The 14,638-nt window shown below is 36.3% G+C and overlaps 1 protein-coding gene and 1 long non-coding RNA gene across 2 annotated transcripts in view; one reads left to right on the top strand and one right to left on the bottom strand.

Annotated features, from left to right (window-relative positions):
• Nucleotides 1-2,564: 2,564 nt before the first annotated feature.
• LOC135271654 (uncharacterized) lies at nt 2,565-13,730 on the bottom strand. Its single transcript, XR_010339774.1, has 3 exons — nt 13,544-13,730; nt 3,942-3,969; nt 2,565-2,727 (listed from the first exon to the last, which is right to left on the bottom strand). It is a non-coding gene; the product is annotated as an uncharacterized LOC135271654 (long non-coding RNA).
• The window catches only part of SNCA (synuclein alpha), a 119,873-nt gene continuing 118,820 nt past the window's right edge, over nt 13,586-14,638 (top strand). The window contains exon 1 of the mRNA XM_012437761.3: nt 13,586-13,656. The gene's annotated coding sequence lies outside the window, so the exon portion shown is untranslated. The remainder of the gene's footprint in view (nt 13,657-14,638) is intronic.

Here is a 14,638-nt window from a genome sequence, read left to right as displayed (position 1 = left end):
CTACCGGTGCATGCCACCATGCCCACCTAATTTTTAAATTTTTTGTAGAGACAGTGTCTCCCTTTGTTGCCCAGGCTGGTCTCAAATTCCTGGACTCAAGAATTCCTCCCGCTTCAGCTTTCCAAAGTGCTGAGATTACAGGCATGAGACACCATGCCCAGCCCTGGCATTCAATTTCAGTATCTATAAAACTGCATTTATTTTAAAGTTCCTCTTGAATCATAATTTATCATATGGAGTATGCATACCAGGACACAAAGCACACTCTATCACAGTTGGAAGGACAGGAAATTTGGAGATATAGTATAAAACTAATGTAGTAGCCAGAGTAGTCTAATTTTTCCCAAAGGGTCCATGAATTCACACCCTACTGGACAGCTGCTCTCAAGTTTTCATTTTCTTCACAGAGTGTTCAATAGTTCTGTCATTGAAAAGTGTTTCTGACAGGATTGATGGTGTGAAATAAAACTTATGGGAGCCTTTGGTTTGGACTGAGCTCTTGCACTAGGCCCAAGAGACTAAAACAAAATAGAGTGACTCTATTATCAAGCCAAAACTAAGTTGTTTATCTGACCTTACTAGAAATCAAGAGAGTAAGAGATAATAGTCAAATCCCTAGAGGAGCCAGTTTTAGCTGACATAATAGGGAAGTTCCCTCTGCTTTAACTTTTACGAGGAAAGTACTTTTGAAATAACAAATCTGCTTTTTGCTCTCTGTTTCTGCTTTCCTTGGCCTTTTACTATATATAAAACCAAACTCCTCTGCTCAGCTTATCAGAAAACTCATTATATTATATAGAATGAAGTGTTGCTTGATTTTAGAATTGCAGATAAAAACCAATTAAGATCTTTAAATAAGTTATAATTTTGTCTTTGGCAATAGTTTCTGAACCGAGTCTCGGAAATAAATAATCCGACAACCAGGTAAAAGGAACGGAGAAAGATGAGTGAATTTTTTAAAGCTGTTTTTTACTCATTCTAGTAAGTTCCTTCACTCTACAAAAATGAATAATTCCACCACCTGGATAAATTTGGTTCCATAATGGAAAAATAATATCATCAGTAAGAGTGGAAATCATGGGTAAGAAAAGAGAAATAATTAAAATGCCTAAACCAACTTTACTGTCATTAAAATATCAAACAGGTGAACTAGAATAATTCAATAAGATTTGGAATCAACTGTTAGTAGTCTTTTCATGTAGAAAGAAGTCTGCATTTAGGAAGCAGTTGAAAGAAATTGCTAAGTTCTAAAGATAGGTCCTGTCTAGACCAATAAGGATCCCTAGCCCTAATAGGGATCCCTTGGGTAAGTAGACCATTTGCTACAATAAGAAAAAATGACATCAAAGGAGAGGCTAAGAGCTATGCTCTGAAGACCAGTGGGTGAGAAATCTCTTGGACATCTCCAGGATGCTTGCTCTGGACATAAGCCAGGCACTGGAGATATAAAGAAATGTGTGGCGCTCAATTGTTCAACAAATAGCCGTTAATTCAAACTGAATATTTAATAATGCATCAATCCACAATCAGAATTTCAAAGCCAAGAAAAATACATTTAAAAGGTTAATTCTTTAGACTATTGCAATTTTTTTTATTGTCAATGCCTGTTTAGCAGTCAGCCTTCCACATTCTCTATTGAGTTTTCTAGATAGTTTAGAAGAGAAAATCCTACAGGGTAAGACATTCAGGAGTTAATGGATGCTTTTGTTCTAGTTGGTTCTAATAAAAGTGGTAAAATCAGACAGCATATTCTTTTTAATTTGATTATAATCCAATTTCCTACATTCTCAGACCTAACCTTTGTTTACTACACCAGTGATTTTTTTAGGTTAACCTCCCCCTGATGCCCTTTTTAAAGAGTGAGAGCTGAAATTATAACAACTATATGATATTGATGGGGCTGCTTTTAGATCCTCAAATTCAAGCTCCAGAAATATATTCTTGATTGTGAATATTTATTTTAAAATATTTATAGTGCCAGCTTATGTTTTCTATGCCCAGATTTTGTTCTCCAACTTCTGAAGCCCATAGAGTATGAAACAAACATTTATAATGGAGATGATGGTGCTAATTTTATGTATTTTATTCCCTGGCATATTTGATTGCAATAGAGTAGACAAACAGATGGATTTGTAGCTATGATATGTATACACACACACACACACACACACACATATATATAATATACATGGGAAGGTATCAGATATCTCATGTCTGTATATACATACATACATATATAGGATATAATGATACATATGACATATATGTGATATAAGTCTTCACATTATCCATGGGTATAAAACAAGTTGGTTAATCTTGGGCCAGTCATATAGCTTCTACAAAGTTTATGTTTCTTGGACAAAGCAGTGTATAATGCTAATTATGTAGCTATGCCAGAACAAAGGTCAAGATAAAAAAGATTCTACCTAGAGCAAAAGAGAATTTTTATATATAAATTTTATATATAAATTATACACAGTTTTATATACAAATATAAATATCACCCTGATGTATTAGTGTGCTAGAATTGCCATAACAAAGCACCATAGACTGTTCGGCTTAAACAACAGAAATTTATTTTCTAACAATTCTGAAAGCTAGAAGTCTGAGATCAATGTATCAGCAGTGTTGATTTCTTCTAAGGCTCTCTCCTTGGCTTGTAGATGGCTGTCTTCTTCCAGTGTCTTTATATTGTCTTCTCTGTGTGTGTCAGTGTTCTAATCTGCTCTTTTTATAAACATATCAGTCATATTAGATTAGAGTCCACTCTAATGACCTCATTTAATATTAATTTCTTTCTTAATGACCCAATATCCAAATACAGTCATATTCTGAGGTACTGAGAGTTAGGATTTCAACATATAGTTTGGTAGGATACAATTTAGCTTGTACCATTTGGGGTGTTTGCTTTACTATTAGTGCCTTGGTGAATGAATGGCTACTATTTAAATAAAAGACCAACATTTTAGAAGAGAAAGTTTTGTTGTTGTTTTTTCCTCACAATTATAGGAAAGATGGTCATGAGAAGTAAAAGGAAAAGACTGAAAGAGAGGAAAGATAAAGTAAAAGAGAGAGACAAAAAGGAGTGAGATATGTCACCTCTATTTTATCTGGGCTAAATGAGAGGTCCACTAATTATGTGAAACTACTAATTTCTATCTTCTGTATATTTAGAGGAATCTTTGTGTTACCCTTTATCTTCATTTTAAAGGTCTTGGTATTATATGTCAATCAGAATATAGAATTCACATATGAAAGATGTCCTCATAATGCCATAAAAACTAAATTTGCATATTTGACAAGTGTGCAAAAGTGCAACACCATTCCAACACTGACAGAATAATTCTAAAGGATTTTAAATGAGACTTGTCATATTATTATTGGCTCTAATTAGCAGTCAAAAAGGTATAACATTCTTTCTATGCAATTAAACTCCATTCCAAAAGGTGTTAAGTTCATTTTTCTTCTACAAAAGAAAGGTGAAAAAAATCTTGAGAAATAGGAATATTGTGATCATGAGGCTATGAATCAATGAGGCCAAATAATTAACTCTGTAATAGAGAAAAATGTCATGTAAAAAGCAATTTCATGAATGGTGCTAGCTATTTCATATAAGCAGGAATCTGTAAAATACAAGCTGTGCAACGTTCTCTTGTCCGGGTAGGAACTGAAGAGCATGCTCTTTTCTCTGATGGGTACAAGTGACTCCATCTAGACATTAGTCTTTGGAGAGCAGTCTCTCAGATGCTGACCCTCTCTGCATTGGAGAGAGCATATGGCATGGCCTGCTAGGCTACTTCTCTGCCGTTCTGCTAGGCAGGTTCAGGCCCTGACAATATAAGAGCCCTGTGAGCCTCCACTCGTGTTTGGATGTCTCTCCGCATTATTGCAAATATAAGAAGCCTTGTGTAGCTGTGTAATAAAGAGAGGAGAACACTTACCATATTCTCAGTCATGATTCTCAATTCCCTGAAAAAAAACAGTGTATTTTACATACATTCATGCTAACTGTTATAATTACATTATACAGAAAGATTATTAACTAAATATTATATATATGAAAACAAGTTGAAAGCTTTTCAACCATTTCAATTGATGACTCCAAGATGTACCTAACTGTACTGACATAATCTGATGGATTTTTATTTCAAGCTATTCTAACAACTATATTTTATGATAGGGAAATGAAGGGTATTGTTTTAAGGAAGACCGTGTTTAATGTTTTCAAATATTTTTATCTCTGACCTAAATTTTGTTTTCTAGTTTGTTTCAAATTTTCACACTTGAGTCAATTTTCTTTTGCTCTAGGCAGAATTTTTTCATCTTGACTTTTGTTTTGCTGTATTTCTGCCTGACTGGACAAGTTTTTATTATCCCCCTTTCTTTTCATCCGATAAGTAGCTCTTCTGTGTCCAGAGATAAATATATCCTTTACTTCTGTAAGCATTATTTTGGCATACGTATTTTTGTTTCAGTTAGGAAAAGAACAGAAAAATGATTTTCCTTCTTGTTTTCTTTCTAAAACTTGCTTTAGAAGCTAAGTGGGAGCAGCCCTTTCACATGCCATTATGGTAGTTATTTGCGTGCATTAGCGTGATTCATTTTCACAAATTTATGAGATAAAGTTAACCTTTCTTTCTTTCTTTTTTTTTTTTTTTTTTGAGACGGAGTTTCGCTCTTGTTACCCAGGCTGGAGTGCAATGGCGCAATCTCGGCTCACAGCAACCTCCGCCTCCTGGGTTCAGGTAATTCTTCTGCCTCAGCCTCCTGAGTAGCTGGGATTACAGGCACGCCCCACCATGCCCAACTAATTTTTTGTATTTTTAGTAGAGATGGGGTTTCACCATGTTGACCAGGATGGTCTCGATCTCTTGACCTCGTGATCCACCCGCCTCGGCCTCCCAAAGTGCTGGGATTACAGGCGTGAGCCACCGCACCTGGCCACCTTTATTTCTTAAAGAGAGAGAACAAGAGGAAAAGGTCAACTGCAGGTGCTTGAGGCTGTATTGTGTGCTGCTTACAAAGAAGAAATATGGAGTCAGAGTGCCTCATCATTTACTAGTTGTGTGTCATATCACACAAAAAGGAAGTGTATTCAATCAAAAATTTAGCTTGGACAATTGCACTGGTAAAAACTATTTATGGAATATGCAGGAATAAAGTTTTTAAAATTTTATAAGATGGCATAAAATGTATTTCTTTGATAAATGACATTATTTTCTTAAGATATATTTCCAGAAATAAAATTGCTCAGTCAAGATGTATATTGAATGATTTTGGTACATATTTTTAAATTATCTTTTAAAAAAGGTAATTTTACTAGGAAAGTAGAAGTTTATCTCTTATTGCTGGGCAAACTGATATTAAATTTTTTTCTTTTTATTATCTGCATTTACTCACTTTTCTTTAATAAGCATATACTATTTGTATAGCAACAGAAAATAAAGGAGAATTATATCTGTGAAGTGTCATGTCAGATTGTCCTGTCCAGTTTGAAATTCTCTTTGACTGTTAATTTACCTTGAGATGTTATTTTAGTTATATAAATGCTCCCTACAGGTTAAGGGCATAATCCAAGATGATTAAGGAGATTGAATTCTCATTTGATTGATCGTTGCCATAGACACTTACACAGAGATAAATAAAGCCATTAAACACAGATCTCTTTTACATTTGGAAAGACGTGGCAAATCATCACACTGCTTTCTTTGGTGTACATAACATCATAATATTGTGAGTGTGCGTGTGTATAACATTCTGCCTATATCTTGATGGTCTAGTACATACATGCTACTTCCTTACATGAAAATGAGCTGTACATATTTGAGTAACATTCGTGCCTTTTTTACACAAATCAGTTTTTCCTTTTGATGACTACATTACATGAAGATGTTTGAATACTGGTTTTTTTGGTTACATATATACTTAGAGATATATCTGTGAAACATCTAGCTAGATGTTCTGTAGGAATCAGTTTTACATATGTAAACAGGTATATTTCTGTACTCTAAATTTAGATAATTAAAACAAGAATTCATAATTTTATTTTTCAACCATTCTTAAGTGTTTAATAGCCATTACTATCAAAAATTTCTCTGTGGCTACTTTGATTACTTGGAGTTTCTTTTTATTGTGACAAAAAAAGAAATCCTGCACAACTTTAATTTCAATATTTTGATGAGGAAAATTAAGGATAATTTAAATAGAAATGATTCAGAAAAGAATCAGTGAGACTTAGTGAAGGATCATTGTGTACTATGAAGAAGCTGATTTAAGATAAACTTATTAACCATATTTAACATATATAAAGAATGATTAGACTGAATATATAGACAAGGATTTTACTCTTGAAAGACAAAAGAAGAAAAACTGAATTCAACCAATGTGTATAAAAGTTAAAATTAACAGTAAATTAAAAATAGATAATTAAGTAAATATATGATACAATATAACATTTTATAGTCAAGTTGATGTTACAAATCTTTATTTACATTGATATGTTTTGATATTAATGTGTTAAATAGCCATTAAGAAATAACTTCTTTGAATAATTTGCTTCCTAAATTTCTTAACAACATAAATTTCCAGCTTTACATGGAAAACCAAGCTTTCGAAACATTAGTGATGTGCTTTTTATATAGCATTAAAAAGTTTCTTTTTTATTCCCCAAGACAGAGTCTTGCTCTTTTGCACAGGCTGGAGTGCAGTAGCATGATCTCAGCTCACTGCAATCTTCACCTCCTGGGTTAAGCAGTTCTCTTGCCTCAGCCTCCCAAGTAGCTAGGATTACAGGCATGCACCACCATGTGTAGCTAATTTTTTTATTTTTAGTAGAAACAGGGTTTCACCTACTTGGTCAGGCTGGTCTCGAACTCCCGACCTCAGATGATCCACCCACCTTGGCCTCCCAAAGTGCTGGGAATGCGCCTGGCCTAAAAAGTTTCCTAAATGGTGCTTTATACTCTCACATTATCTAAAAAGGAAAATGTATTAGTTTCCTGGATATTTTGGATATCATAAGGAACATGCTTATTTGCTACATATTCTCTGTTTATAACAGTAATGTAACTTCAGTTCAAAACAATACACAAAACATTATAAGTTCCCTTGATATTTTAAAAATTCCTTTATTTTCTTCCTTTTTGAATACAAATGCTGTTCAGTCTGTTGATTCTTCATTCACATGAAATATTAGGGGCTGATTTCTAAGTTGGATTTCATTCTGAAGCCTTTCAGAGCCACTGACACAAAGGGGCTGGCAAACTTGGAATACCATTTGTTGTATCATTTTCTTTTTTTCCCCTTGGCAAATCAACATAATCCATACAGGACTATGCCATTGTCTTTTGAAATAAATCAGGTTTAAGAATGTAAAAATGTTAATAAAGATAGTCAATGTTAATTCTGTCATTGTTACTGTATGTCTTCAAGCTGTGGCTGCCAACTGCTTTGAGTGATGTTATTGTAACTCACACATTAGGGAGAGAAAAGAGATGTATGGTGGATTTTTAATTAATGATTCCTATCAATGCTCCCTGACCTTTCCCACTCTATCTCTCCACAATTTCCATCCATTGTTGGAAATTTTTTGCTTACCCATACTAAGCCAGAGTTATTGATGGGAAGGCATCAGATATGTCATGTGTGTTGCTGGTGGGATGGGAGACTGTGGAGGGTAGGAATAGATGGAAATCTACTGCAATGAAGAAAAAAAAAGCATTTCCTAGGACATCAAAAACATGGAGGCTAGATAATAACAATAGCCACTTGTGCTGAGAGCTTCCACCCTGCCTGGCTCTTTGCTATGAACCACATTATTCATTCCTTCTAACAATCATACAAGACAAGTAAAATATCATTCTCATTTTTTAATGAGAAAACTGGAGATCACAGAGGTTACAGATACTTGCTCTGAGTCACTGCTAATGAGTAGTAGAGCTTTGATAAGTCCTTGCATTTAGGTTGTATCTAGTACATTAACTCTTAGAAGTATATCATGCTCATCAGAGTTGCAGAGTTGAGTGTATTACTTGGGTTCATTAATGTGTTTTTTTCTTTCTAATACTAAAGTCATTTGAACTTGTTAGATTTTGAAATATTTAAGTGTCTTTTTTATCTAGCTTTAACATCTTTAATCTTAGAATCTTGCATGCCTTCATATTCTTAGGACCACAAAACCATAAGAATATTTAAAATGGTATCTAATAGAAACAATATGAAGTTGGCCATGTCAAATTAGAGAATCTGAACATGATGCTTCTTCTTCATTGCTCTTCATATTTCTTCAGAGTAAACCTATTCCCCCATCTCATGCTCACCCCCTTTCCAAAATCATACACAATGCTCTCCCAACAGTATGCATTAGGCTTTCTCTACTGTACCCACTGTGAAATTACAGGAGAAGCCTATCGATTTCTCACTACCTCATCTCTCTCATGCGTTTACAGAAGGTGACAGGAAGGTGCAGATAGGGAGTAAGAAGCAGGTGGCTCAAGCATCAACATTACATCACCTCTTGTGTTCACAACAAATATGGAATATTATCCAAAGATAATAAAGATTGTATTTTCTTCATTTAAACACATTACATCATTCCTCTCTTTAATAACTTGTTAATGGGCAGAACCTTTATTTTCATTGTATTTTCTTCTCTCAAACACGTTAAATCTTTCCTCCCTTTAATCACTTGTTATTGGACACATCTTTCTTTTCTTTTTTTTTTAAAGAAAGAAAGAAAGAGAAAGAGAAAGGGGGAGAGAGAAAAGGAGTCTTGCTCTATTGCCCAGGCTGGAATGCAATCTAAAAATTGGTATTAAAAACCTCTTTTATGCCGATAATTGTGCTTAACAACAGAGACAGGAAGGAATAAGGGAAGAAAATAACAAACAAACAGCCAACTAATATTTCATTTAAGTCTGTGAAATGCTATGCAAATGCTGCAGAGTGATTTACTTCCAATTATGTGGTCACTTTCAAAATACGTGTAATGTGATACTGAGAAAAATGTATGTTCTGTGGACCTGGGGTGAAGAATTCTATAAATATTCACTAAGTTTACTTGTTCCAGGTCTGAGTTCTAATTATAGATGTCCCTGTTAATTTTCTATCTCGTTGATCTGTCGAATATTAACAATGTGGTGTCAAAGTCTCCTGCTATTATTGTGCGGGAGTCCAAGTCTCTTTATAAGTCATTAAGAACTTGTCTTCTGGGTGCTCCTGTATTGGGTGCATATATATTTATGATCATTGACTCCTGTTGTTGCATTGATCCTTTTACCATTATGTAATGTCCTTCTTTGTTTCTTTTAGTCTTTGTTACTATTAAAGTCTATTTTGTCAGTGATGAAAGTTACAATTCCTGTTATTTATTTATTTATTTATTTTGCTCTCCATTTGATTGGTGAGTCTTCCTCCAATCCTTTGTTTTGAGTCTTTGTGTGTCCTTGCTTATGAGATGGATCTGGATACAGCGTACCGATGGGTTTTGACTTTTTATTCAATTTGCCTGTCTGTGTCTTTGATTGGGGCATTTAATCCATTTAAATTTAGGATTAATATTGATATTGATATTAAATTGTCATTTAATGCTAGCTGGCTATTTTGCCCATTAGTTGATACAGATTCTTCATTATGGAGATACTCTTTACCTTTTGGTAAGTTTTTGGGATAACTGATACTGGTTGTTCCATTCTGTGTGTAATGCTTCTTTCAGAAGCTCTTGTAAAGCAGGCCTGGTGGTGATGAAATCTCTGAGTGCTTGCTTGTTCACGAAAAATTTTATTTTTCCTTCATTTATGAAGCTTAGTTTGGCTGGATATGAGATTCTGGGTTGAAAATTCTTTTCTTTGAGGATATTAAATATTAACCCCCACTCTCTTCTAGTTTGTAGGGTTTCTGGTGAGAGGTCTGCTGTGAGTCTGATAGGCTTCCCTTTATGGGTAACCTGACATTTCTCTCTAGCTGCCCTTAGAATTTCTCCTTTATTTCAACCCTGGTGAATCTAACAATTATGTGTCTTGGGGTTGCTCTACTTGAGGAATATCTTTGTGGTGTTCTCTGTATTACCTGGAGTTGAGTATTGTCCTGCCTTACTAGGTTAGGAAAGTTTTCCTGAATAATATCCTGAAGAGTATTTTCCAGCTTGGATTCATTCTCTTCATGACATTCAGGTATACCTATCAATCGTAAATTAGGTCTTTCCACATAGTCCCATATTTCTTGAAGGCTGTGCGCGTTCCTTTTCACTCTTTCTTCTCTAATCTTGTCTTCTCGTTTCATTTCATTAAGTTGGTCTTCGACCTCTGATATCCTTTCTTCTGCTAGATCAATTTGACTGTTAAAACCTGTGCATACTTTGTGGAGTTCTCGTATTGCATTCTTCAGTTCCATTAATTCACTTATATTCCTCTCTAAATTGTCAATTCTCATTAGGATTTCGTCAAACCTTTTTTCAAAGTTCTTAGTTTCTTTATGTTGGGCTAGAACATGTTCTTTTAACTCACAGGAGTTTCTTATCATCCACCTTCTGAAGCCTAATTCTGTTAATGGAATGCACTTGTTCTCCATCAGGCCTTGTTCCCTTGTTAATGAGGAACTGTGATCCCCTGCAGAGGGAGAGGAATTCTGATTTTGGGTATTCTCAGCTTTTTTACGCTGGTTTCTGCCCATCATTGTAAATTTATCCACCTGTCATCTTTGTAATTACCGACTTTCAAATTAGGTCTCTGAGTGGACATCCAACTTGTTGATTCCCAGCGCCGGAATCTGAGCAACCCACTGCGCCAGCTAAAACAGTGGCATTAAGATTCTTGGTGCTTTTCTGCCCAGGAATCTCCAGTCTGGCTTCCCTCTCGAGTCCCTTTTTCAATCAGCTGAATGGGCGACTTTGCCTTCCTGGAGCTCCAAACTTCGACCAAAAGGGGACCCAGTCCCATTTACTCTGCACCGAGAACCGCCGCACCAAGGTGCCTGCAAAACCGCCGCGCCGGCCACGAGAGTCGCACTGGCAACCCATGGGGCTCCTCCGCTGGGAGTCTCCTGGTCTGTGAGCAACAAAAATTCGTCTGAAAGTGTGGCGTCCTCTTGTGCTCTGCGCTTTCACTGGGAGCTACAATCCTGAGCTGCCAATAATTGGCCATCTTGGATCTCTCTCCTGTTTTCATGCCATTCTACTCTGCTGTCTTTGCTATAACACAAGTTCACTGCATACCATACCTAAAAATTCAGTTGTTCTATGGGGATAAGCAAAGTCTAGGTTAAGCATACATTTCATAGAATGTTAATCTATAGCAAAATTAATAAATTAAATCCAGATAAAACAATCATATTAAGGTGTGGTAAAATATTTAAATTTCACTTAGCAAAGAGAAAACCAAACATGAATATGGTAGTTATAAACAGAATATGCATATCAGTAATGCTTCCAAGTAGGTTCTGACTTCCTATTTCTTATGAGGTGCAAGCCATTCAATTAGTTTAAAAAGAAATATGAAGTCAGAACCTAAAGATTTACTGAAGACCATGCTGTTCATCAATAATGAAAAGAATAATTAAAAAATATATATTTATTTTAACTTCTAGTTCCCTTCTTTATACTTGAGCAACTTTGCCTCCTTAAGAATATGGATTTAGAATATATGCAATATTACTATCAATATTATTTGCAATTAAAAGTTCATTGGATGTTTACTGTGTTCAAAGCCTTTTGAGGAGTGAAAAGAGTTAAACATATAGTTATAATTCAAAATGACAACAAAATTAGTTTATAATTTTCTTTTTTGTGTGGGTAGAGAAATCATCTCCCCTATTGAGAAATACCAATATAGAAAAGGCAAAACTTTACATATGAATGAACTGTTTTATAGTAACATAAGTTCTTCTTGATTTCCATTGTCACACCCAAATTTGAAGGCTATTTCTAACACATCTGGGTTCTACCTTTTTCCTTCTCACCTTTTACCACACCCAATCTGTGAGGTTTCAGACAGAAACTGCTAATTCAGAGACAATTGTGCCTTCTGTAACAGTTTCTGCTAGATTGTCTCAGCTCCGCCAGTTAAAAAAGCTAGGTGATCTCAGCCTATCACCAAAACTCTTGGAGCTCAGGTTCTCTGTTTATAAAAGTTACATAAAATATAATTTATCTGCTTGTTATGACTGAATAGCATAGTACATTAGTCCTTTGTCAAAAGACTAATAAATTACTGTATAAAAGTGTGGAATCTTGTTAAATATTATAAGAAATGCACTGTCCAAAAATAATTCTCTCACATTGGTCTGCTAATAAGACCTGAAATATCTGTCATTTTATTTATCTCTCTGACTTAAAGTACCAGGTCTCAAGGAGGTCACTGTTAAACTATAAATTTGTCATATGAAATAATATATTAAATAATTGTTGTAATAGTCTATTGAGGTACTAGCTGTAATGAGGCACAATGGAAAACATATACTATTAACAGTAATACAAAGAAACAACAAAAAGCAATAAAAAACAAACCACTGATTCATGCAACGACATGAATGAACCTCACAAATATTATGCTGAGTAAAAGAGGTCACACAGATATGAAACAAAGTTCATACTATGTGATTAGATTTTTATGAAATTCTAGAACATGCATATGAAAGGTACAAGGTAAGTCTGGAGTGATGAAAATGTCCTGCATCTTCAAAATGGTGTGGGTTACACTAATGGATGGCTTTTTCAAAGTGACTTAAAGGGACACAACATCTGAGCATTTCACTAGGTGTAAATTATACTGCAATTTTAAATAATCATCTAATGATATGCAGTTATTTTTAAACAGTTCCTAAATTTTGTGGATTCATACTGAATGTTTACAGCTGAAAAGATATATACAAAGCTTAAATTTGGTGACAAAAAAACAGGGAGGATTTGTACTGATAAAGTTAGTGGACATACGGATGAGACATGATCAGCCATGCATTGAAAAACATGAAAGTTGGGTGATATTCACATGGGAGTCCTTCATTGTGCCTACTTCTGTGTGTTTGAATATTTCCCATAATAAAAAGTTGAGAATAGATCAGTCACCTGAGTTCATCCCTTCATTTACAAAACAGAAAACTGGAAACAGAAGGAGAACATAACTTGTCCAAGGTCTCAAAGCCAGACAGCATACTAGCTCCCAAGTCCAACCTTTTTGCTGTGGTGGTAGGCAAACACAAAATATTAATATGAGCTACTGCATTATGGAAAGTCTGCTTTTCTAAAGGGCAGACCAAGAGTTCAAGGACGTGTTTAAGTAATAAATATCTGTGATCTTACTTTCATGTTCTGCTATTTTCCACTGAACACATATGCATTATCTTCTATATGTCTGTTATGTATAATCATTTGCGTCCTGTTCCTTGTGGTTTTAAAGTTGTTTTTTATGTTTAAATTTGATTTTACTCAAATTTCAGAACCAAAATGAGCGCAAGAATCAGACAAAACATTACTTTCTATAAATATAAAAACAATTTTTAAAAAACCATACAGCAAAAACGAGTTGTTTCCCCCCCTTTTCCAGTGCTTAACTAATCTTCCGAATCCAGGCAGAGATAGCAAAGGCTTTCTGCTAGTGGGAGGAGCTTGCTTCTCCATTCTGGTGTGATCTAGGAACAGCTGTCTTCCTTCCAGCTCTGAAAGAGGTGAAAATGTGTTAAGCGATGCAAAAATTGTCTTGAAGTTCGCGTTTGTATGTCTGTGTGTTTGTGCGTGTTGGGGGTGGGGGAGAGAAAAGGGGGTGTCAGTTCTGAGGGCAACGAGAATCAGAAGTCAGAAAGGTGAGTGGTGTGTAGCATCCTCCTTTCAGAAGGGGCTGAAGAAGAAATTGGATATGATCGTCGGGTAGGGGAAATCACGCTGGATTTGCCTCCTAGACCACGCACTTGGGTCTGCAAAGTAACTCCCATTTCTAGAGCGAAAACCCTTAGGACCGCTTGTTTTAGACGGCTGGGGAATATTTATTCCTTGTTCCACGGATGGGAAAATCAGCGTCTGGCGGGCGCTGATTGGTGGAAAGGAAAATGGTGATAGTGGGGTGGGAAGAGGATTTGCTGAGCCTCCTCCTGCCTCCTTAACCTGTAACTCTTCCTGATTAGTCTCCGCTTCACCTGCGGGAGCCTTTCGGGCTCGTCCTAGATTAAGAGCAAACGGAAATCTTGGGGATATTTGAACTAAAGCGACCCTTAACGTTGTAGCGGGCGACGGTGATTAAATTTCAGCGATGCGAGGGCGAAGTGCTTTCGGCGGTGCCGTGTGAGCAGCCTCCCTGCGCTGCCTGTTTCCTCCAGCAGCCCCTCAAGGGATAGGCTCTGCTCTAGGTGGTCGACCCTCAGGGCCCGACTCTCCCAGGTCGACTCCGACGCGGGGCAGGGGATGGTCCCCGGGAGGACCTGGGGGGAAAGGCGAGGACAGGAAGGGAGGGGAATGGGAAAGAGGGAGAGGCATCAGCCCAAGCCCAACCCCTCGCGAGCGCCAAAAGAGTGCCCGTGACCCTAAACTTGAGGTGAGGCGCGAAGGCACCCCCGCTTTCCCGCCTTGCGCGGTCAGGCAGGCGGCTGGAGTTGTTGGTTCACCCTGCGCCCCCTGCCCCATCCCCATCCGAGAAAGGGAACGAAGCGCACGCGG

The sequence above is a fragment of the Aotus nancymaae genome, unplaced genomic scaffold (genome assembly GCF_030222135.1).
Source record: "Aotus nancymaae isolate 86718 unplaced genomic scaffold, 86718_ANA_hifiasm-v0.15.2.pri h1tg000006l, whole genome shotgun sequence".
Taxonomy (NCBI): Eukaryota; Metazoa; Chordata; class Mammalia; order Primates; family Aotidae; genus Aotus; species Aotus nancymaae.
Note: the sequence above shows the minus strand (reverse complement) of the source record. Positions and strands in the feature narration are given on the sequence as shown.